General features: G+C 35.0%; 1 protein-coding gene across 2 annotated transcripts in view; it reads left to right on the forward strand.

The window, feature by feature from the left end:
- Positions 1-23870, forward strand: part of GRID2 (glutamate ionotropic receptor delta type subunit 2) — a 1875262-nt gene that overhangs the window by 1121896 nt on the left and 729496 nt on the right. The gene's annotated exons all lie outside the window — the stretch shown is intronic.

Consider the following 23870-nt stretch of genomic DNA (forward strand, 5'->3'; position numbering starts at 1 on the left):
ATCAAAATAACTTAATATTGGATAAGAAATGATTGATTAATGGTTATATCAACAAATGGTTGATCAGTGGAACAGATTAGGTATATAATATGCAGAAGCAGATAAGCACAGCAGCCTAGTATTTGATTAATATAAATATCCTAGCTATTGGAACAAGAACTCACATAAAACTGGAAGGGGGGAGAACAGGAAGAAACTAGTCTAACCATTTGGAACTATGCTCCCAAAGCTATTAAACCATATGCTTTCAACTAATCATACCTCTACGAAATGTAAAGCTCCCAAATAGAAAAGAAATACAAAAAGGACATATACGGGCAAAAGCATTTAAAGAATCTCTTTGTGGTGTAAAAGAAATGTAATTGAGAGGATGTTGAGCAATTAGGAATAGGTGAATAAGTTCAGTAATATGAATGCAAAGGAAGACTTTTATTGTCAAGAAATTATGAAGGGAATGTTTCAGAGAAATTTAAGAAGACTGATGCAAAGTAAAGTGAGAAGCTCAGAAAGAATAATTTCTCTAATAACAAAAATATTATAATGGCAAACAACTCAGAAAGACTTAACAACTCTGATCAATATTACTGGTATTCCTGTGGAGTAGTTTGTGTTATCCATATTTTTTTTCATTCTAGGACATGGGTACAAGAAATAGAAATTATTTATTCAAAATTTGTGACCCCCATTTTCAGTTTACACACTTTTCCTTACCCCATTCTCTTATGTATTCAATAAATACTTTTTGCATCATGCTATTAATGAAAAGTTAAAACCAATTATATGGAAATTATGTTTTCTGTTATTAAATAAATATAATGCTATTTTCCATCAATTTAAAAGTATAATCTAAGATCAATTCATTGAAATAACCCTTGCCTGGAAAAATATTTTATATATCTTTTTTGCAGAGATTGCATAGAAAAAGAATAAATATAACTACAAATGATTAAATATTACCAAGGATATCTATGTTTAATGAATTAATGTACTGAATGAATGAATGAATTTAATGAATTAAAGTACTGAGGAAATTATTTTCCAGCATTTGGATTTATAGTTACCTGACAAAACATTTTGTATAATACAGCATAATATGTGTACTCATTGTTCACAGAAGCCTAATGTGTCTTGGAGTTCACATCCATTCACAAATTCAAATTAAGAACAAAGGCATGCTATTACATTATAGAAACTAAATTTGATCTAGATGTAATTTTGAGATTTGTAAAAGCAATATATACTTTTATGCTCAAGGAATCAAATCTTTTGAATGTTGTGTATAAAAGTTTCCCTTCCCTTCACATACAAGAATTGTAATAGCAATTTGGCTACTCAAAGAACAGTTACTAATCAGTAACTTGGGGATTCTCTTATTATTTATTTATTTATTAAAATGCCCTGTAGTCCAAGTTCTCTCTTCAGCAATTTCTTTCACATTTGATATATATGATGAATTCTTTAGTAATAATTTAATCATTCTGTTCTTATTACCCTAGAGACATAACCTGGCATTGTGGATAGGGGGCTGGACTCAAAGATAGGAAGTTCTGTGTTCATATTCTCCTCCCTGCCCTTCACTAGCTGTGTAACCATGAAAAAGATAAGATAAGGTCAAATTCTCAGACTCAGGTATCTCTCTAAGAAGTAACCAAGAAGTTAAAAAAAAAAACGAGATGATGGAATATATACACAGAATGAGATTCATATTTTTGGACATGGATCATGTGGAAATGTATTTTTCTTTGTTGTTTTGTTTTTGGGTGTTTTTTGTTTTGTTTTGTTGGGCAATGAGAATTAAATGACTTGCCCAGGGTCACTCAGGTCCTACTGAATCCAGGGCCAGTACTCTATTCACTGCACCACCTAGCTGCCCCCAGAAAATGTATTTTTCTTGACTACATATTTGTTACAATGTTTTTTATTCAAGAAAGAGGGATCAAAAAAATATAATGTTTTTATTGAAAAAAAATTAAATATGCTCTCCCCATTTTTTCTGTATTTTCCCTACTAAAATCCTGTCCTCACTACCTTCTGCCCCATAATTTGTTGAAAGACTGATGTATATGATTTATTTTTTAGATAGTATCTCTATCATTATCACAAAACTTGATCAAATCTTGCTGCCTTTCATTTGTGTCTGATTCTTTGTAATACTATGGACCATAATGTCCATGCAGTTTGCTTGGCACAGGTACTGGAATGGTTTGCTATGTCCTTATCTAGTGGGTTAAGACAAACAGGTTAAGTGACTTACTCAGAGTCACATAGCCAGTACATATCTGAGGCTGGATATGAACTTAGGTCTTTCTGACTCCAGGCCCAGTATTCTATCCACCAAGTCATCTCACTGGCCAACTATACTTGTGGCCTAATTAAATACTCAAACTAATAGAACTTATGTTTTTAGGGCAGGTCAAAAAATACCAGGTTTAGCTACAGTCTCCTGTAATGAAAAGACAAAAATGAAATTGTCCCTACCCTCAAGGAACTTACATTTACTTGAGCAAAACAATATGTTATATAAAAATATAGACAAAATATGTACAAAATTATTTGTGAGGTATAGGGGACAAAGCAATGAAAGGCAAAAAGAAAATAATGAACTTACTAAATATCAGGCATTGTGGTAAGCATACGGATGGGGGATATAAATACAAACAAAAGGGAAGAAAATCCCTGCTTTCAAGGAATTTATGTTCCAAGGATAGAAGACAACACAGAAAAGGGAACTGAAGGGACAAAGGGAAATAGCCACATAAGGTCTTAGTAAAAAATCTTGGGAAATTAGAACTGGAACCAGGAGGAGAATGCAGTTAATTGGCTTGGGCCCTTCCCAAAAATGAAGGACATGGTAAGAGCTCTTCAATTAGAGAAAGGGGCCTAAATGGCACAAGGATGTTCCAGGGAAATATAATGGGTGGAGGAAGAGGTACTTAAAAGCATGGTTAGGTTGAACTTGAGCTGTTCTTCTGTCCAACCTTAGTCAAGTCAAGTAACCTCTATGGAAATTCCTTTTCTAAGTGGTATTATTGAAGCAGTTGGTTTGAGTACTCAGAGGCACCTTACATTCATCAGAGGCAATGGATATTCCATTTGCTTCAGCCTCTTCTATCTTAGGTTAATGTCTACATTTTTCTGAAAGTGAAAATGTCTCAACTTTGATTTGATAGATAAATGTAGTTGCTTCAAACCACATTAGTCAGAGTTTTCAGGGCATCTTGACAGAAGATGGCAAATGAAATTTCTATGGATCTGAGTTTAGAGTATATGATAGAGTAAATCTCAGGGGAAGCATTGTGGTCCAAAAGTCTACTTTATTACTAAACAAAAGCTTAGGAGACTTCTGGGGCAGAGCCAAGATAGCAGAGGAAAGTTAGTGAGCTCTCGAACTCATGACATGATCAGTCTAAAAAACATTCAAATAATGCCATAGAAAAATTCCTGGAGCAGCAAAACTCACAGAAGAATGTGCTGAAATCATCTTCTAACCAAGAATAGCTTGGAAGGTCAGAAGGAGGGAGCTGCTGTGCTGATACAGGAGTTGAGCCCAACCACACAGTCACCCTGATACAGATCCAGTCTCCCAGGAAGGCCTAATCAGAGAAGGAGACCCCAGAGCCTCTGAATCAACTGAAGCACCAGTGTTGTCTGGAACTAAGCTCAAAGTCTTGTGAGAGGGCTGATCCCTGGGCAGGGGGGAGACTACAGGGGTCTATGCTGGTACTGAGGCAGAACTTGGGTTTTTCACCCCTGCTGAGAATCAGTAGGTAGGCTTGAATAGCAGTGGCCCAGGTGAGAGAGGCTTGTTGAAACTGACAAATACAACACAGAAAGCTGGTTGATGAGCAAGTTGGTCTGGGGTCATCTACAGACAAGGGAACAGGGCAGGCGAGCAAAGAAATTGATCCTCCTTGTGAGGGCCAAAATTTGATATACAGAGCGTATTAGGGTGACTTGCCTTAATATTGGGGTTTTGGAAATATGAGGGACTATTTTAGGTTTAATCTCCTCTTTGAACTTTCCTTTTTCTATATTCCTCCCAGGCCAATAAGAAAAAGAGCCTCTGAGCTTTAGTTCATAAAGGATCAGGTTTTATTACTTGGGAATTAATTAAACCACAAAGGTGAAACCAATTAAGGAAATAAGGAAGTAGAAATACAAACAGATAGTCCTAAATCTAAGATTAATTTATGCAATCCCAGAGCATTCCCAATTAAGCTAGTTCAAAGGAATTTAGGATTGAACTCACCAACCCCAGTCAGTTTACCATTGCTCATAAGAAAAACGCAGTTGCCTGAAACGGAGCAAAACATGTGCATCTTCCAGGTCCCTTGCCCCAACAGACTGATTTCCAGGCTAAAAGAACACTAACTCTTGAACACGCCTGCCTCCCAGAACTTCCCTCCCTTCCAGGCACATTCCATTTTTTTCCTCCCCCAAAAGGGGAAGTCTGGCATCCCATTTTTCCTCCCCCAAAAGGGGAGGTCCTTCTCAGTAGCATGCATAAGCTCAACCTTTGATATTAATCTTTACCACAAATAATTTTTACCACATCCTTAAATCATAGCACCTGGGACTTCTGAAGCTTGGGATAGTGCAGCCTGGAAACAGTGTCCCACTTTAAGGAGCTAAAAGTCAAGTAAAATAAAGGCAAGATGAACAGACTGAAATAGGTGAGGACATAGAAAGTTTCTTCAGTGACGAGGAAGATAGAGGTGTACCCTCAGAGGAAGATGTTGACATTAGGGCCCAATATCTAAAGCTTCCAAGAAAAATATGAATTGGTCTCAAGGCCATAGAGGTGCTCAGAAAGGACCTTGAAGATAAAGTTAGAGAGGTAGAGGAAAAAATGGAACGAGAAATGAGGGTGATGTGGGAAACACATGAGAAAAAAGTCAACAGCTTGAAAAGCCAAATGGAAAAGCTCTCTGATGAAAATAATTACTTAAGAATTAGGATTGAACAAATGGAAGCCAGTGACTTTATGAGAAACCAAGACACAATAAAGCAAATCAAAATGAATAAAAAATAGAGGGCAATGTGAAATATCTTCTGGAAAAAAAAAAACTGCTAACCTGGAAAATAGGTCCAGGAGAGATAATTTGAAAATTATTGATCTACCTGAAACCCATGATCAAGGAAAGGGCTTAGACATCATCTTCCAAGATATTCTCAGGGAAAATTGCCCTGAAATTCCAGAAGCAGAAGCTAAAATAGAAATTGAAAGAATCCACCAATCACCTCCAGAAAGAGATCCCAAAAGGAAAACTCCTAGGAATATTATAGCCAAATTCCAGAGCTCTCAGGTCATGGAGAAAATATTGCAAGCTGCCAAAAAGAAAGAATTCAAGTATGGTCGAGTTCCAGTCTGGATAGCACAAGATCTAGCAGCTTCTATATCAAAGAACTGGAGGGCATGGAATATGATATTCCAGAGGGCAAAGGAATTGAGATTACAACCAAGAATCACCTATCCAGCAAAACTCACATAATCTTTCAGAGGAAAAAATGGGACTTTAATGAAAAAGAGGACTTTTAGGTACTCATGATGAAAAGACCTGAACTGGATGGAAAATTTGACTTTCAAATACAAGACCCCAGAGAAGCATAAAAAATTGGATTTGGGGGATATACCTGGGGTTGTGCAGTGGGTGACTATCTTGTTTATGAGGACAGGTTTTGGCTGGGATCCAGGGATGATGCTTTGTCTACTGTGTCACCTAGCTGCCCCATGATGACATGTTTAGGGTTAAATTGAGGGGTGAGGGGAATTCACTGGGTGAGGGGGAAGGGCAGAGATGAAATCCTACATGAAAGAAACAGGAAAAGGCTTATGGAGTTGGGGAAGAGATGGGAGAGGAACAGGGCAGTAAATGAATTTTGTACTCATCAGAAAAGGCTCAAAGACCATAACCTCATCAGAGCTGCCTCAAAGAGGAACTAACACACACACACACACACACACACACACACACACACACACACACACACACACACACAATTGGGTGGAGTAATCTATTTAATCTGGGCAGTAAATGAGCCTAACACTCATCAGAATTCATTCAAAGACCTCAATCTCATTAGAATTGGCTCAAGGAGGGAATAATGTACACACTCAATTGGGTGGAGTAATCTCTCTAACCCTGCAGGAAAATAGGAGGGGGAGGGGATAAAGAGAGAGGAGCAAAACAAGGAAGGGCAGACTGGGGCAGGGGACAGACAGAAGCAAATCCCTTTTGAAGAGGGATAGGGTGAAAGAAGATGCATATAGAATAAATATCATGGGGAAGGGAATAGGATGGAAGGGAAACAGTTAACAATAGTAATCATGAAAAAGAGAAAAGGGGGAAAATTTTACAAAAAATATTTATAGCAACTCTTTGTGGTGGCTAAGAATTGAGAATCAAGGGAATGTCCATCAATTGAGGAATGATAGAAGAAGCTGTGCTATATGATTGTGGTGGAATGGTCTTGTGCTATAGGAAATGACAAACAGGATGATCCCAGAAAAACCTGGAAAGACTCATGAACTGATGTATAGTGAAGTGAGCAGAGCTGGGAGGACATTGTGCACAGTGACAGCAGCATTGTTCAATGAGCAATCGTGAATGACTTAACTACTCTCAGCAATGCAATGATCCAAGACAATCCCAAGGGACTAATGATGAAGCTTACTATCCACCCCCATAGAAAGAACTGATAAAAAGAACACTTATGGATTGTACATATATAACCTGGTTGATGTCTTGTGGAGCAGAGGAGGAAAGGAAGGGAGGGAGGGAGAAAAATTTGGAACTCTAAATCTTATGAAAATGAATGTTGAAAAAATATCCTTATATGTAACTGGAAAAAAATAAAATGTTTGTTCCTAAAATAAATAAACAAACAAACAAAAGCTTACAGAGGCTTTTAAAATTAGAATAAGTCACTGACCTTGGTTCCCTTTTCAGTCCTTACTTTTTTTTATTTTAATTAATAATGTGTCTATGGAAAAGGGGGCTTGCTTTTGCAGTAACAGTAATGAATAAATATTTTTAGCATCTGCTAAGACTTGAAAACCAACTGTTATCATAAATATATTTATTTGCTACACTGTTACTATGGTTGTAATTAAATTTTAAAATTTGAAGAGCCTTAATGACTGCATTCTGTAGCAATAATTTCAACAAGAGAAGCAGCAGCATGGCATGATGGATCAATAATTGGCATAAGCGTAAGGAGAGTCTGGGATCAAGTCCTCATGCTCACAAAGACCTGGGCAAGTCATAAACTCTCAGTGACCCAGGCAACTCTCTAAGATTATAAATGACAAGTGATTTGTTTGTTTGGATATATGTTGACAGCATCAGCAACTTCCCACTTTCAAATCACAAATTTAGAGCCCAAAGAATTTCCAGATGTCTAATCCACCAACAAAAAAAATAAAAAATAAAAAAGATTCCCAGAAAGGTAAATGACTTGTCCAAGTCATAGAGAAGAACAGTTAAAATTCTAACCCAGGTCTTCTGACTCCACTGCTTTCCTTAAAACCACACTTTTTATAAACCCCAATATTTGTTCATTTGGACATTCCTCTCACTTCTATTTTTACTTCCCTTTTCTCTGCTTACACAGACACAACATTATGCTTCAGTTCCTCAGTTACCTCTTGGCCAGATTTGCCCATAGTTTGTTCCTCTTTATTAAATATTGAGTTATGTCAAGTTACCAACAAATTCCCAAATAAAGATGAGTATATAATTTTCTCTTCTTGTTATCCCCCCATCTTTAATAGCTAGGAAAGTATCAACTAATTATAACTTCTTTTTTGAATGCTTCAAAATATTTCAAAATATTTATACACACATACGTATATGTATATTATAAATATAATTATACATCTATAGATCTATAGCTTTATGGATTCTCATTATATGTGAATATATGCATATATATGTATGTATGTGTGTATATATATGTGTGTGTGTATATATAATCATCCATACATCTATACATATAACTCCGAACTTAAATACCAAATCAGATTAGTATACAAAACAGAACAGAAAAACTAAAAATATGTACCATGCATACCTTTTTCCAAGTACATAACAAATTCCACATATTTTCAAAGATGTCTCTATTTCCTACTGACCTTTTCTTCTTTTCTGTTCTGTGTATATAAAAAACCATTAATAACCCTCCTTAATTCTTTTTATAATGATTTTAATCATTTTACTAAACTCATTTCCTCTTTCCAACTCTACCACCATCAAAAAAAGTTGAAAGAAAAAAAAATCTTTAAATCTACTGTGCACAGTTGAATAAAACAATTTCTCACACTGACCACACTTGATAGTATTTGTCTCCTTCTGAATCTCTAGTCCATTATCTCACTGTCAGGAGCATGCTTCTTCCTGGGTGCTAAAGTCATTCTGAGGTATTTATCTTTACAATGTTGTGATTACTGTATAAATGGTTCTCCTGATTCTGCTCACTTCAATCTGCATTACTTTTTGCAAGTCTTCCCAAGTCCACTGTCCCTTTAGTCATACCTCCTTAGGTTCCAGTTCTTTGCCTATATATAAAAAAAACTATACTCCTATACATATTTCTGTTTGTATGAGTAGTTTTCTGTTTTCTTTCATCTCTTTGGTGTTTGGGGCTCTTTTTAAAATTTCTTTTTCTTTTTCTTTATCCTTCTGACAGTCTTTGCTAGCATGTGTTACCAAATAAAGATTTTTTAAAATCTGATCTGGGTTGCTCAACTTATTACTGACAAAAATTCACCCATTTTTTTCTGAATAATTGTTAAATACTAAGTTCTTGTCCAAGTCATGCATGCTGGCTATTTCAGTTGAATCCTTGCCAGAGTTATTCTTCTTAGATAGATGGAGCTGACAGGAGGGGTGGCATCTATAGAGAAGAACAGGGGGAGAAACGGATGGGTCCGCCGATATTTAGCCATTTCAACAGAGCCCTTTATCAATGCTGTCTGTGTGAAGCTAACTCTGAGCTGGGAATCCGATTAAGTAGTGGTAAAGAAGAAACAGAGGTCCTTTGTTCCATTTTAAATCAATGAGTTTGTGAAACTGTTTTCTTTCTTTCTTTCTTCTTTTTTTCCATTCCAAATCAACCAGATAGTCAATTTAGGAAGAAAAAGAAAAAAAGAAAGAAAGAAAGAAAGAAAGAAAGAAAGAAAGAAAGAAAGAAAGAAAGAAAGAAAGAAAGAAAGAAAGAAAGAAAGAAAGACCATGAGCTAGTATGTCAGTTTGAGGAAATGATAAATCAAGTAATATCTTGACATCTTTTGTTTTTAATTGTGACCTTAGCTTTTCTTTAAAAATGATTAATATCAATATCATTTTCAGAGTTTAATAGTTGGTGAGGAGAAAACAAAATAAATGAAATCTTTAAGTTCTACTTTTCTTTTTCACTTTTTTTTTCTTTATCTTTCAACTTAGACACTTGGAATAAAAATGTTATAGCTATTTGAAAGCCATTTAGTGGAATGTAGCATACTGGTGGGTCAAGTCTATTTAAGCAACTCAAAGTGTATTTTAAAACTATTCTTGAGAGTAGTTACTGTGGCCAGTACTTGTCTCTAGTGTTTTTGTTTTTCTTTCTCAATTTTTTTTTCTGAATAGAGATCAGTGATTCTTGATTAATTTTCTTCTTAAAATGCTTTCAATTTATATGTGATTAGTAGAGTTCTCCTCTAAGGTATTTCATGGGTTGTTGCTGTATTCTTTGTAGGAATTTAATTTTCTTTATCACACCTCGATAATCATCTAGGCCCCAAAGTAATTCTAATGTAATTATTTAAATAATAATAGCTAGTGTCTAAATAGTGCTTTAAAGTTTACAAAGTTATTTACATGTTACTAGTGGCAGACACTAACTAGCTATATGAGTATGGACTAGTCACTTACCACCTGTCCAGCTCAGTTTCCTCATCTGTAAAAACCACCTACTTCTCAGTGATGTTGTGAGATTAAATGAGAAAATATTTGGAAATTGCTTTGCAAACCCATATAAACCTTTGCAAAAACTATGTAAAAGCTATTTCATTAGATCCTAACAATAATTCTGTGAGGTAGATATCATTTATTATCTTTGCTTTATTTTTTTTATTTTATTTTATTTATTTATTTTTGGTGAGGCAATGGGGTTAAGTGACTTGCCCAGGGTCACACAGCTAGTAAGTATTAAGTGTCTGAGACCAGATTTGAACTCAGGTACTCCTGACTCCAGGGCCCGTGCTCTATCCACTGTGCCACGTAGCTGCCCCTATTATCTTTGGTTTATAACTGAGGAAATTGAGGTTGAAGGAAGACTGGCCCAGAGTCACACATCCCCAGTAAACATCTGAGGCAGTATTAGAACTTGTCTTTCTAACTTCCTAGGGCATCATTCATTGTGCCACCTAGTGGCCAAAGTCATACATTTATGAACAATATTGCCATGCTCGATGCTATGTATTTTGACAAGGTGAATAGTAATCAAATAATGTTCTTCAAAGGTCTCTAGGCTTCCAGTGGCAATGCTCTTATGCCAAAGCAGGATAAGGTAATGATTGCAAGGGGAAAAAACAACAACACAATATCTAAAGGATAACATAGTTTTAATTGACTCCAGACAACACAAATCATTTTATAACAGAAAAAATACAACTAAGTAAGCAATATTTTGGAATATATTTATTTCCATGGTAAAAGGGATCTATTTCAAATAAATATTTAGTACACAATGTAAATGAATTTTATATGTTGTGTTTTCTGAGAAGGCATAATTGTGTAGCACACTAGTCTCATCTTAGAATGGGACAGCATTGAGATGGACTATGTTCTTGTGGAAGTTCAAATTGAGTATCCAAATATAAACATACTGTGAATTTAGGTGATTCCTAGATTTTTTGTTTTGATATTATTTTAATACAATATATGTATGCTTTATTATTTTATTTTAGATACTTGCATTATTTTTAAAAAGTAGCACTCCACCTATATTTATTATGCTTAAATTATCTATACCTATTTTAGTTTGTCACCTTGTACTTGAAGTTTGTTATAAAATTCTTTAACAGAAAAATGTTTTACCTATTACAGTACAATGAAGTAAGAATACTCAGACACATTAAGAAAGCAAATTTGTAGTTTGAAGTAGCTTCTAATTTTGCCAAAATGTACTCTACCATTTACTTCTATATTAAATAGAGTATATTGCTACCTTGAATGCACAGAAGACTGACCTTGATGACTCACTGGCATACAATTTCCTCAAATTTTTGATCCTTCGATTGCACACCGTAGCAGATCCTGCTATGCTGGAAAAGCTTTCAGCACATCCTGACAACAGATAAGGTCTGCTGTCCAAGACCAGCCAAATGGGAAATGGTTCCTCATCAACCAAAAGTTTGGCGATTGGAGAATGAAGTGGCCAAGGGTGACTATATACAAACATGGATTCAGTTATCCGTTATGTGGAAATGCAATGCTTCACAACTATTGGATTAGAATAGCACTTGAGAAACTGTATCAAATCCAGGCCAACTTTCCTATAAATGAAACCAGTAAAACATGCAGATAGATCTAAAACTCATCTTGGAAAAATTAAGAAAATTCATTTTACCATGGGCTTAAATGCAACAAGAAACACTCTTGTGCGGTCATCCAATATTGAAGGGCTCATAGAGTGCATAAGAAAGTGAAACACTATTAAGATAAGTGCATATTTATGTGCCAACATCTGTTCTCAATACCACTACTAAGTTAAAAGAATCTCGTTATAGCTCCCACTCATCAGTAATTAAGGTCCCTGGGGAAGAATACACAGGACTAGTAATACCCCCACAGCTCTTTAGATGTTATTTATGGGTGCCTAGGATTCTTTAAAAAAAAAAAATTAAAAACCACCTTCCTAGAGCAGAGTGGCTACCAACATAGATAACTAGTTTGAAATTATCCTTTCTTGGGTGGGGATGGGACATGTTTATGAAGGTGAGAATTAGGAGAATAATGGTAAGCACATCTAAAACACTATGAATCAATGTAACAGAAGTCATTATTTTCAGTGACGTTTTTTCCTATGCCTTGAAGTTTGTTCGCTACCACAGCTCCTGTAAGGATTACTCCAAATTGTTTTACACTTTTACAGTAAGTCTGCTCTGCAGTTGAAAATCACTGCCATGCTGATTGCTGTGAATTTCAGCAAGGTGCCTTGTAATCAAACAATGTTCTTCAAAGGTATCTGGGCTTGGAGGAGTAATGAAATTGCACCAAAGAAAGACAATGAAATGATCGCAGGGGGGAAAATCCCCATTTTCTACACACTAGCACAGTTTTAATTGACTCCAGACAACAAAAATCCATTTATAATAAGGAAAACATATGACTACATTAACAACATTTTGACATCACACTGTAATGGTAAAAGAGATCTGTTTCAAATAATTATTCCCTATACAATGTAACCCCTGTCTTAAAGGTAGGCATTCTAAAAAATATAATGTATATAAGACAGGGGAGTTAATAATATGTTTACTAGAATTCTTAGCCAACTATTTTGTCACTATTGGTTTCTTTTTACCTAGACCTGTATTTTATCAGTAGAGATATCATCTATTGAGAAAACTCCCTCTACCTATGCAGAGCTTCAACTCTTTTGCAATTTTTAGTTTTAAAGAATTACCTGGGGACACTGAGGGGTTAATTGATTTGACCAGAATCACAGTCAATCATTTTGATTTTGTCTCTGCCTTGTGCCAGACACTGTGCTAGGTATTAGGAAACAAATGTAAAAGTAAAACAATCTTTATTCTTCCTTGCAGTACTTACATTCCAACTGAAGAGGCAATATGTACATGTATAGGTATATTTTAAAAAATCTACAAAGCACATACAAGGAAACCAGGGGGAGGGAGATGAGGAAGCACTAAGAGCTGAAAGGATAAGAAAAGATATCATGCTAAAGGTGACACCAACTATTTATTATGATAAATCATGTCTGCATTCCTGTTATAAACGTCAGTTGGCCACAATGTATAATCTTTGCAATATATTATTGTAGTTGACCATCTAGTAAAAGATACCCCATTTAAATAACTGTAAAAAGTATAAAATACCCGGGAGTATACGTGTCAATATAAATACAGGAACTATATGAACATAATTATAAAACACTTTTATACAAATAAAGTCATACTTAAATAATTGGAAAAATATGAATTGTTCATGGGTTGGCAGAACCAATATAATAAAAATGATAATTTTTACCTATGCTAATCTACTTGTTCAATGCCGCCTTAATTAAGTTACTGACAAATTATTTAATAGAGCTAGAAAATATTTAAATTCATTTGGAAGAACAAAAGGTCAAGAACATGAAAGAAATTAGTGAAAAAATGTAAAGGAAGGAAGTTCATCAGTACAATTTCTTAAAATATATTATGTCAGTAATTATGAAAACTAGCTGTTACTGATTAAGAAATAGAAAGGTGGATAAGTGGAACAGAGTAGACTTAGAGTACACAGTAGTAAATTATTATAATAACCTTGTGTTTGACAAATGTAAAGATTTAAGCTTTTGGGATAATAATTCACTAAAAAATTGGTAAAAATTGTTAAGAAAACTGGAAAGCAATCTGCCAGAAATTTGATATAAACCAATATCTTATAATATTTACCAAGACGAGGTCAAAATGGATATATAACCTAGATATCAAGGGTGATACCATGAGTAAAATAGAAAAACATGGAGCATGAAGTGTATTATATTTATGGATAGAAGAAGAATTCATGAATAAGATAGAGAGAGCATTGTGATGTGTAACTGGATACTTTTGATTACGTTAAACTTTAAAAAGTTTTGTACAAATAAAACCAATAGCCCCTACATTAGAAGGAAAGTAAAAAAAATGGGGAAAATTATAAATAGACTCTCAGATAAAGGTCTCATATCTCAAATATATAGAGAGATTTGTCAAATCTATGAGAATATGAGATGTTCCCCAATTGATAAATTGTCAAGGGATAGGAACATGCAGTTTTTCAATAAAGAAATCAAAGCTTTATGTACACATGTAAAAATGATCTAAATCATTATTGACTAGAGAAATGCAAATTAAAACAGTTTTTCTCACACCTAAAAGACAAGATAAAATGATAAAAGGTGAACATGTCCAATTTTGAAGGGGATGTGGAAAATTTCAGGCAGTATACTGTTGGTAGAATTTGGAACTGAGCCAACCATTTTGGAGATCAATCTGGGATTGTGCCCCCAAATTATAAAACTTCGTATAGGCTTTGACCCAGCAATACCACTGTAAGGTCTGTTTCCCAAGGTGATCAGACAAGAAGGGGAAAAACCCATATATGTTGTACAATATTTATAGCAACTCTCTTCATAGTGGTAAAGAACTGAAAATTGAGGGGATGCCAATGAATTGGGAAATGGCTAAACAAATTATGGTATATGATTGGGATAGGATGGTACTGTGATATAAGAAATTATGAACAGATTGATTCTAGAAAAACATGAAATGACTTGCATGAAACAATGAAGAGTAAAATGAGAAGAATCAAGAGAATGTTATATACAGTAATAGCAACACTGTTCAAAGAATAACTTTGAATGACTTATTTTTAGCATTATAAATAATTTAAATCACCTAAAAAGACCTATGAAGGAAGATAATATACCCATCTAGAGAAAGAATTAATAGAATTATGCAGAGTATGGATATATATATGTATATGTATATGTATACATATATATTTATGCACACATACATTTATACATATATACATGCCTATGTGTATATATATATACATATATATATATATATATATATATACACACATCTATACATGCACACTTGAAGGAGGGAGGGAGACAGTTCAGAACTTAAAATGTTATAAAAACAAATTAAAAAAATAAACTCATGATAACTTATATTAGGTTTATGGGAGCCGTGTCAAGAGCAGGGTAAATGATGGTCTTCCTGCCCTAGTGAGACCACATCTAGAAAACTGTATCTGGTTCTGGTTGCCACATTTTAGGAGGGGTATTTTTTGTTTTACTTTTTGTTTGTTTTGGTTTTCTATAAACTATTCTTCATCCAGAGGAGAGGGACCAGGATATTGATAGCATTGAAAATTATATCATCCAAGAATTCATTGAAAGAACAAGAATATTGAGTTTCAAGAAGAGAAAACTTAAGGGCCTATAATAATAGTTGACCTATTTAAGTACTGTCACATGAAGAAGTAAACATTTTGCTTGACATGGGAAGACTAAATAAGAATAAGCGTGTGGACATTATGGTGAGGCTAATTTCTGCTCACGATAATTAAAAACTTTCTAAAAATAAAAGTTGTCCAAAAGTATAACAGGAAGTTCCAAGGAAGGGGAAACTCCTGATTACTAAAGTTCTTAAAGCAGAAACTTAAATTCTATATGTGAGGATTGTTATAGAAGGGATTCATTGGGGCTTGTACTAAATGATGGCTGAGATTCCTAATCTTAAGCCTATGATTTTACTTGCATCTGTACCAGAGAAAATAGAAGAATCCATTTGCAGGTCAGTTTGAAATGTTCTCCAGTGAAGCCAAACCTTTACAAAGATAATAAAAGTTAAGTCAGTTGGAGAAAAGAGTAACTAGAACATAGAGATAGTTCTATGCTGTGGTTGATTCCATTTATCTTTATAATACACACACACACACACACACACACACACACATAATCTCTACCAATAGAATGTAAACTCCTTGAGGGCAGGCACTTGTTCATTTTGGTATTGTTTTCCCTATAGGGAACAGAATGTTTGACAGCTTGCAGGTACTTAAGGAATGCTTATTAATTGGTTTTCTTTATTTTTAATTTAGAAAGAAATTCTAAGAATAAGGCAAAAAGAAATGATTAGGGATTGTACTCATAGGCACAATTTATTTTTTTAACTTTCCTTTTTTCCTGTCTTACATTATGAGAAACTGTTCCTTTCCCTTTCATTAGTCATTCTTTAGAGATAGAGGAGGAAATAAGTAACTAATTTCTGAAAAGTAAAAAAAAAAGAAAGAAATTATGACAATGGGTATTGACTTGAAATGCATCATTTGTCAGGTCAATTCTTTCTTACTAACACAGAATTCAAAGAGGTGGGCTTTCCACAGGAAGCATCGAGATTCTCTATTTTTACATTAGTATATTTATTTTCAGAAAAAGAGGTAGCAAAATGTTGGCTGAATCTCAAAGGTGGCATATTTCCATCTTTTAAGCGGTGAAAGAAGGAAGACTCAACTACCCAGAAATAACAATAACAATAATTCTAGCATATCTGTTCATGAAATAACATTGGCAATAATCATCATTGGATTTGGACGAAGGCATGTGAGTGGCCTTCCAGCTGGAAGATCAGAGAAAAGACTATAAAGCAACAGGCATAGAGTGGTACTGTAGTGACTTTGGATAAGAAGGGAAGAGAATTTAGAAATCATGCTGAGCTCAAAGGGAAATGAAAAAAAAAAAAGGGGGGCTTTTCAAAATGTTATCTTGCTGGCCAGTATCTGCACAAGGGATTACTGATGCCATCTGCTGGATTTCCATGGGAGTCAAAGATTCAAAGACTATATTACATTTTTTTTAAAAAAATCTCTCTGCAGGATCTCTCTATTCTCTTGTTTTTGTTCTTCCTGCAAGGAGAAAAAGGAAGAGGGAAAAAAAGAAAATGAATCCCCATTCAGGTTCCAGATCCCATACATTTATTTCATAACAAAGGAGAAAGAAGACTTCATCTTGTCATTGTATGTACCTTAATGCCACAGTTTTGTAGCTTTGTCCAATAAGTATGGATGTACTCAATGTTTTTGGTATGCCCAAAGGATAGCACTGCACTCCAGAGACTCAGAGTACTGAGCGCAAATGTTATTTGTGGTGGAACTATATTGTGGAACCATAGTTCAATGATCTCTATACTCAGTCACCTACAGTTTCTACATAGTAGGTTCATGAATACATTGGCAATCGAAGGAATATAGCAACCCTTCAATGTTGTCAGAGGGAAAATTTGGTCATAGGGGCTATTTGGGAGAGAAAATTTAAAATAAAAGAGTAAGTACCAAAAAAATCAAGTGTGATATTAGTTAAAATCTGTTTGCCACAATTAACTATAGTACTACCTATGCATTAAATTATAGAGTAGCGCAACAAATTAAATTTACTTTATCTTTTTTCACCTTGTTCTTAATACTTCTTTTGTATTATTTGTATTTTAGAAATCACAACCTTTTTTATTTTATTTTTTCTTTATGTTTATTCACCTGTAAAATGATCTTGAAACAAAGAGTGAAGGACTTTTAAAAAATCTTCTCTGTTTCCTTTCAATTTGGATAAAAATAATGGCAGAAAATATGATGAGACACGTATCTATCAGCCTTTAAATCTATATAACTATTTCTCTCATCCTTTTCATTCTCCTCTACTTTTATATTTGTCTTTTCTTTCTCTTCATTTCCCTCTTAATACATTTGCAGCTTGGAGTTCTGCCTACCAAGCCCCCACCCGCTATTATCAACAAAGCATGCAAAAGAGCACTATCACTTTTTTTTTTTTTTTAGTGAGGCAATTGGGGTTAAGTGACTTGCCCAGAGTCACACAGCTAGTAAGTGTTAAGTGTCTGAGGCCGGATTTGAACTCAGGTACTCCTGACTCCAGGGCCAGTACTCTATCCACTGCACCACCTAGCTGCCCCACTATCACATTTTGTTGGGAAGACTCTTATTTCATTTCTTACCACACTGCTTACTCCCCTATCTATTTTCTGGAGATGTTGTTTTTATTTTGTTCTATTTTCAAGAAAATTGTAGAGCTCTTAGAAATGTGCTATAGGATGAAAAACATTGTAAAAACACTGATCTGAATTATGTTTTCATGTGATGGAAGAGGTAGGAGGGAGATAAGGAGAAGTAAGGAAGCAAAGATATATTTCTTTAATATTAAACTGGTCATGCACTCAAAATTTACTGCTTGTTTGGGGTTGTTTTTCTTCCACAATACAGACAATGTGTTGGTTTCAACATGAAAATTTTAAAGTGGAACAAAGAAACTACAGCCTTCCATCTGTACTGATGTAGGTGTAAAAAGCCATTGACCTAGTCCTAAGGGAAGACTTATTGAACTAGTGTTTAGACTTTCCAGGCAGTCCTGCAAAGGAAGCCAGGGCAATCTTGTTAAATTCCAGACAGAGTGAAGAATTATCCATGGTAATTATTTATTTAATTAAGCTGTATCATGTCACTATAGAACATATTTCACATGAATGTATTACCAAGGAGATAGATGGCTTGACAGTGAGGTGAATTTCTTTGTGTGAGACTGTCTTACCTTTTGCTCAATGGAAGATCTGAGAATGAGTGATGAAAGGTGTGGGAAGAAGCTGCCAGGCATTTCTAAAGATATAAAAGTTCTGAAGTTCTTGCTCATGACAGATGGTCTATCCTTGCTCATAGCTGGTAGCTTTGACAGTATTTTTTTTCCTTTTTCTCAATCCCCTTAATATGAGTACAGCTCCTTAAGGAGGATGGGTGGGGACTTTGGACAAATATACTTCCTTTCTATTATTGTTGAGGTGTTCCATTAGAACACAGCAGGATCCAGGCTGGAATATGTACATATGGTCCTTACCATATTAATAAAATCCAACCATTTAAAAATAGAAGACCCCCCAAAATGTTGAAACTTTTATATTGACAACATCTGGGTTAATACATTTTTACCTGTTTTACATTATTGAAGTGAGATGACTATGAGACAAACTTTAAAATGCTAAATAACGTAATTTCTCTTACTACCTTGTGCCTGAAAGATTCAAAAATTAACATCTGCAAAGCCTGAAAATTTTTAATATCGATTTTTAAAATGATATATTTCAATATAAAATTTAAAAGTAACAAATGTGATAAATTGACTAATAAATGTTAACCATTCTGAATCTTCATAGAAAAGGATTGGATTTTTAAATGGAGGAAAAGGGGCATTAAATATTTGTTATGCAAAAAATGAAAAGTATTGGATGTTGGAGGGGATATGGAAAAACTGGGACACTAATCAGTTGTGAAAAGATCCAACCATTCTGGAGAACAATTTGGAACTATGCCCAAAGGGCAATAGAAATGTGCATACCCTTTAATCCAGCAACACCACTTCTAGGTTTATATCCAAAAGACATCCCCCAAAAGATAAAAAGACCTATTGGTAGCAAAATATTCACAGCAGCTCTTTTTGTGGTGGTTAAGAATTGGTAATCAAAGGAATGTCCATCAATTGGGGAATGCCTAAACAAACTGTGTTATATGATGGTGATGAAACATTACTTTGCTATAAGAAATGATATGCAGGATTACTTCAGAAAGGCCTGGCTTTAAAGACATGTATGAAATGTTGTATCGTGAAGTGAGCAAAACCAAGAGAACATTGTACACAGAGATAGCAATATTGTTTGATGAACTATGAATGATTTGACTATTCTCAACAACACAATGATCCAAGAAAATCCCAGAGGAGTATTGGTGAAACATACTATCCACCTCCAAAGAAAGAACTGATATTGATGGAACAGACTGAAGCATGCGAATTTTCACTTTATTTTTTTTCTTTTAAATACATTTTCTTGTACAAAATGACAAATATGGTAATGTTTTACATAATCGTACATGTGTAACCCATATGTGATTATTTGCAATCTCAGGGAGGGGAAAGAGGTGGGAGGGAAAGAGGGATAAAAATTGGAACCCCAAACTATAAATAAAAATGTTTATTATTAAAATTTAAAAATTGTTATGCTAAGGAATAAAAAATTATTTTAAATGAGCAAATGACTCGACTTATAAGACCTTTCAATAAAGTGAATGCTAACACTTTGATGCAGACAATCAATCTAGGTACTCCCTCCCTAGATGCAAATACAACCTCTCTGTGCCTATCTCCATTCAACAGTTTCCCAAAAATAATCAACAAAATATTGTTTAAATTATCCTATGGTTCTTTTATTATCTTGAGGAGATACCAATGCAGCATATTCTCATCCATCTGTTCTCTCTAATTCTTATCAGAAGCTCAGTTTGCATCCTATAGATAGACAGACAAACAAACCGATAGATAGATAGATAGATAGATAGATAGGTAGGTAGGTAGGTAGGTAGATGATAGAGAGACATAGAGATATTTATGTCACTTATAACATAAATGTCTTGTGGAAATTTATTTTGATTTGGGGACCCTACCTTTGGGCTGAGATTAGAAAGCCTTAGGCCCTCAGGGTCTCTTCTGTGTCAAAAAGCCCTGTGGGTTGTACAAGACGCCAGGTCAGACAGCTTGGGGGAAAAAGCCCCCAGCTCCCTCTGACCTGAGCAGAGCTATCCGAAAGATTCCGGATAGCCTGTGCTGAGGCAGGGGATGCTTGAGCATCTCCCCAGCCCCACCCACAGCCCGGGCTGGAGGATTAGCTTGGTGTGTGGGTGCAAAAAGTCCCGAGATTTGAGTGGAGAAAAGAAAGATATATATATAGACCTGGGGGTTAGACTGGGGCGGGGTGGCTGAGAAGAGGTCAAGGGGGCAGCTGACGAGATTAGAAAGGTTGGAGACAGCAAAGAATGGAAGAAGACAGACAGGGGGCTACAAGGAGGCTGGCAGACAAGAAGGAACGGGAACAGAGAAAAGAGAGGCTGAAGGGCAGACTGACAGAGCAGACAGACAGACAGAAGGTCGGTGAGAGAGAAACACAGGGGTTCAGCAGTGGCAGTAAGGAAACACAGGGGTTCAGCAGTGGCAGTAAGGAAAGGAAAGTTAGAAGCAAGGGATTTACAAAGTGAAAGGGGCTTGGAGTTAGAATAAAGGACCTGAGTGCCCTAAGGCAAGAGGTGGCTAAGGCCCTTATTGTATTAATGAAGGTCCAGGCCCAGCAGGTGGGAAAGAGACACAGTGAAAAGAGATGCACTGCAAAGCAGTAGGGTTGTACATTTTATTTCCCTGTATTCTTAATTTTAAATAGTATCTCATAAATAAACTCTGCTTTGATTATTTAGTTAAGAGGCTTCTTAATCCTTTGCTTATCAATTTTGGGAGTGGAGCAGTGTGGTGGAACTTTTTAAATGGCCCATACTAAGTTAATAGCAGTCAGATAGCCAAATAGTCAACAGTCCCAGATTAAGTACCTCAGTCAGATTAGCGCCCCCCCAAATCAGGCCCTAGTCAGTTTAAAATATTTTACATTTGAATGGCGACCGCGGAAGGACTTACGGCCCAATTATAATTTCTCTAAGCTTATAATTTTTCATATAATCATAATTTTTCATAAGTACAGCTATTATAATTTTTCTAGGTTGAATATACTTATTAATAATTAATTTTTTACAGTCTAACATACATTTAAACTTTTTCAAATACCTTTACAGCATCATGGAGACATTTTAAAAATATGCATGATGATTGAGTGACTATATGAAACATTTGATTTTCTTTCTTCATATGTTCATGTTTGCTGATGATTAAGTTCATCATAAGAGAGAAAGATTGTATATAAGTAAAAGACAAGCTGGGCATGGTGATACATACTTTAATCCTTGCTGCTGGGGAGGCTGAATCTGGTGGATTGCTTCAGTTTGGGAGTTCTGAACTGTAGTAGCCTAAATCTATGTACACAAAGAATGACTACACTGTCTGGTACTTATATGGTCCCCTGGGAGCAGAGAGAGTGGCAGGGAGGGAACCAGGATGCCTGAGGAGGGGCCAACTGGCCTAGGGTGGAAATCAAGGAAGTTAACCTTCCATCTTGATCAGTTGTGGGATTGGGCCTATGAGTGCAAACTACACTTCCAGCCTAAATAAAACAAGGAAACTCAATCTACCCATGTAAAATAAAATAACACAAAGGCATCATGGTATAGTGAATACAGGTTTCAAGAAAGAAAGATCCAGGTTCAAATCCATACTTGGACATCGAGTCAAATAATCTCTCAGTGCCCTAGGCCAGTCACTATGATTATAACTTCTGAAACTTTCCTTTGATTTGAATCAGTGGAGGGAGTTTCCTTACATTTATAATAATAATAATAATAATAATATTCATATACTACTTAAAAGTTTGCAAAGTGTTTTGCCTGTGTTATCTCATTTGATCCTCTTAACAAACTTGTGAAGTAAGTGCCATTACTCCTATTTTACAAATTATGAAACAGATTGAGAGAAATTTAAGTGCCTTGTCCAGTGTCAATCAGTAAGTGTCTGAGGGATGATTTAAACTCATTTTTTTTACTCCAGTTGCAGAACTCTGGTTACTATGCCTCTCAGCTGGTTTGATTTACTATTATTAAAACAATTACATTATTCATAATTATATATTTGACAATAATGATATCACAATATCACAGTCTACAAAATGTAGATAAAATGGTCCAAGACAATATACTCTTTATTGATTTATCAATAAACTCCAGAAGGAAGACAATGTCTCTAAAGTAACAGTAGCCTCTTCATTGATTGCTAATGTTTTCATTATTAGTGTCATAGAAGAAAACATATTCTAATAAAGTTCAATATTTTAAATGGAAAGATCTCTAAGGGGATTCCACAGGTCTCAGCATATTGTTCAGTTTTGTTCAGCTGTGTTTTTTGTCTTAACCAATGACTTAAATGAACACATCCAAGGCAAGTTTATCAATTTGTATTTGTGATGATTTAGGAAGACTTATATGTTAAATGACAAAATATGCATTTTAAAAGGACAATAGTAAACATGTAAATGTCCTGAAGAGTGTAACTGGATAGAAAAGAGGCATCATGGAGCTTCCAGTCTTGTCTGGAGGTAAAATATAAAGATAGTTTCACATGCAATATAACTTAGAAAGCAACAGAAAGTGTTATTCAGGATGTGGGGGGAAAGCCTTTCAATCAGAGGAAGCTTTACAGAGGAGGTTGCATTTGAAGTAGATTTTAAAAGATAGAATTCAACAAGCAAACTTTGCCTGTTGAGAAATGATTTTCTAGGTATAGGGGTTTAGCCTAGAGAAGAGAAGATTTAGAGGAAGGAAAGAATGCACATGATAGCAATGCTCAAATGTTTGAGAAGTCTGCATGTAGATATAGAATTAGGCTTATGCTTCTTGGCCCTACAGAGAAATAGGAGCAATGAACAGAACTTACTGAGAGGTAAATATGTACTTAATATAAGGAGACACTGTGTAAGTAGGGCATTCCCCAGCTAAAATGATATGACTGAGAGACTCCCTATCGCAAGAACATCAAGAGACCAGTACTATTGTAGAGGAGATACCTTGACAAGTATGGGTACATTGCAGCAGGTGACCATGAGATTTAATGACTATGATTTATCATCCCTGAGATTTTATGGTTTGACTCCATGATTTCATATAACACTGACAGAACACTATCATTCATACAATTTCTATGGATGGATTGATAGATAAGCAATATCGATAAAGATAGGTTGTCTCAAAAGTCTTAGTTTAAAGCCATTAAAGCTTAATAATCTTTAATAAGTCCAACATTATGTAAGAGCAAAAGAATATGCCTTAATAGATTAAAACTGTTCTAAGACTTTTGAAACCCTCTGTATAACATCTGTATGCATATCTATAAATGAATACATATGCACACACTAATATATGCATACTAAAATTCTATTTAAGACTTTCTTGCTTCTATCTTTTTTCATATCTCATTCAATTTGTTTGTAAATTCCCCTTCTTACTATTATTAGAAAGCTATTTCCTCCTATTCCCACATTAAATTCCTTTTCTCTGTTTAATTAGTGAACCTAACAAAAACAGAAATGATTTTACAGTATGCTGTTTTAGGTCTGCTATCCTCAACTGAAT

The sequence above is a fragment of the Dromiciops gliroides genome, chromosome 6 (genome assembly GCF_019393635.1).
Source record: "Dromiciops gliroides isolate mDroGli1 chromosome 6, mDroGli1.pri, whole genome shotgun sequence".
In the NCBI taxonomy this organism is placed as follows: Eukaryota; Metazoa; Chordata; class Mammalia; order Microbiotheria; family Microbiotheriidae; genus Dromiciops; species Dromiciops gliroides.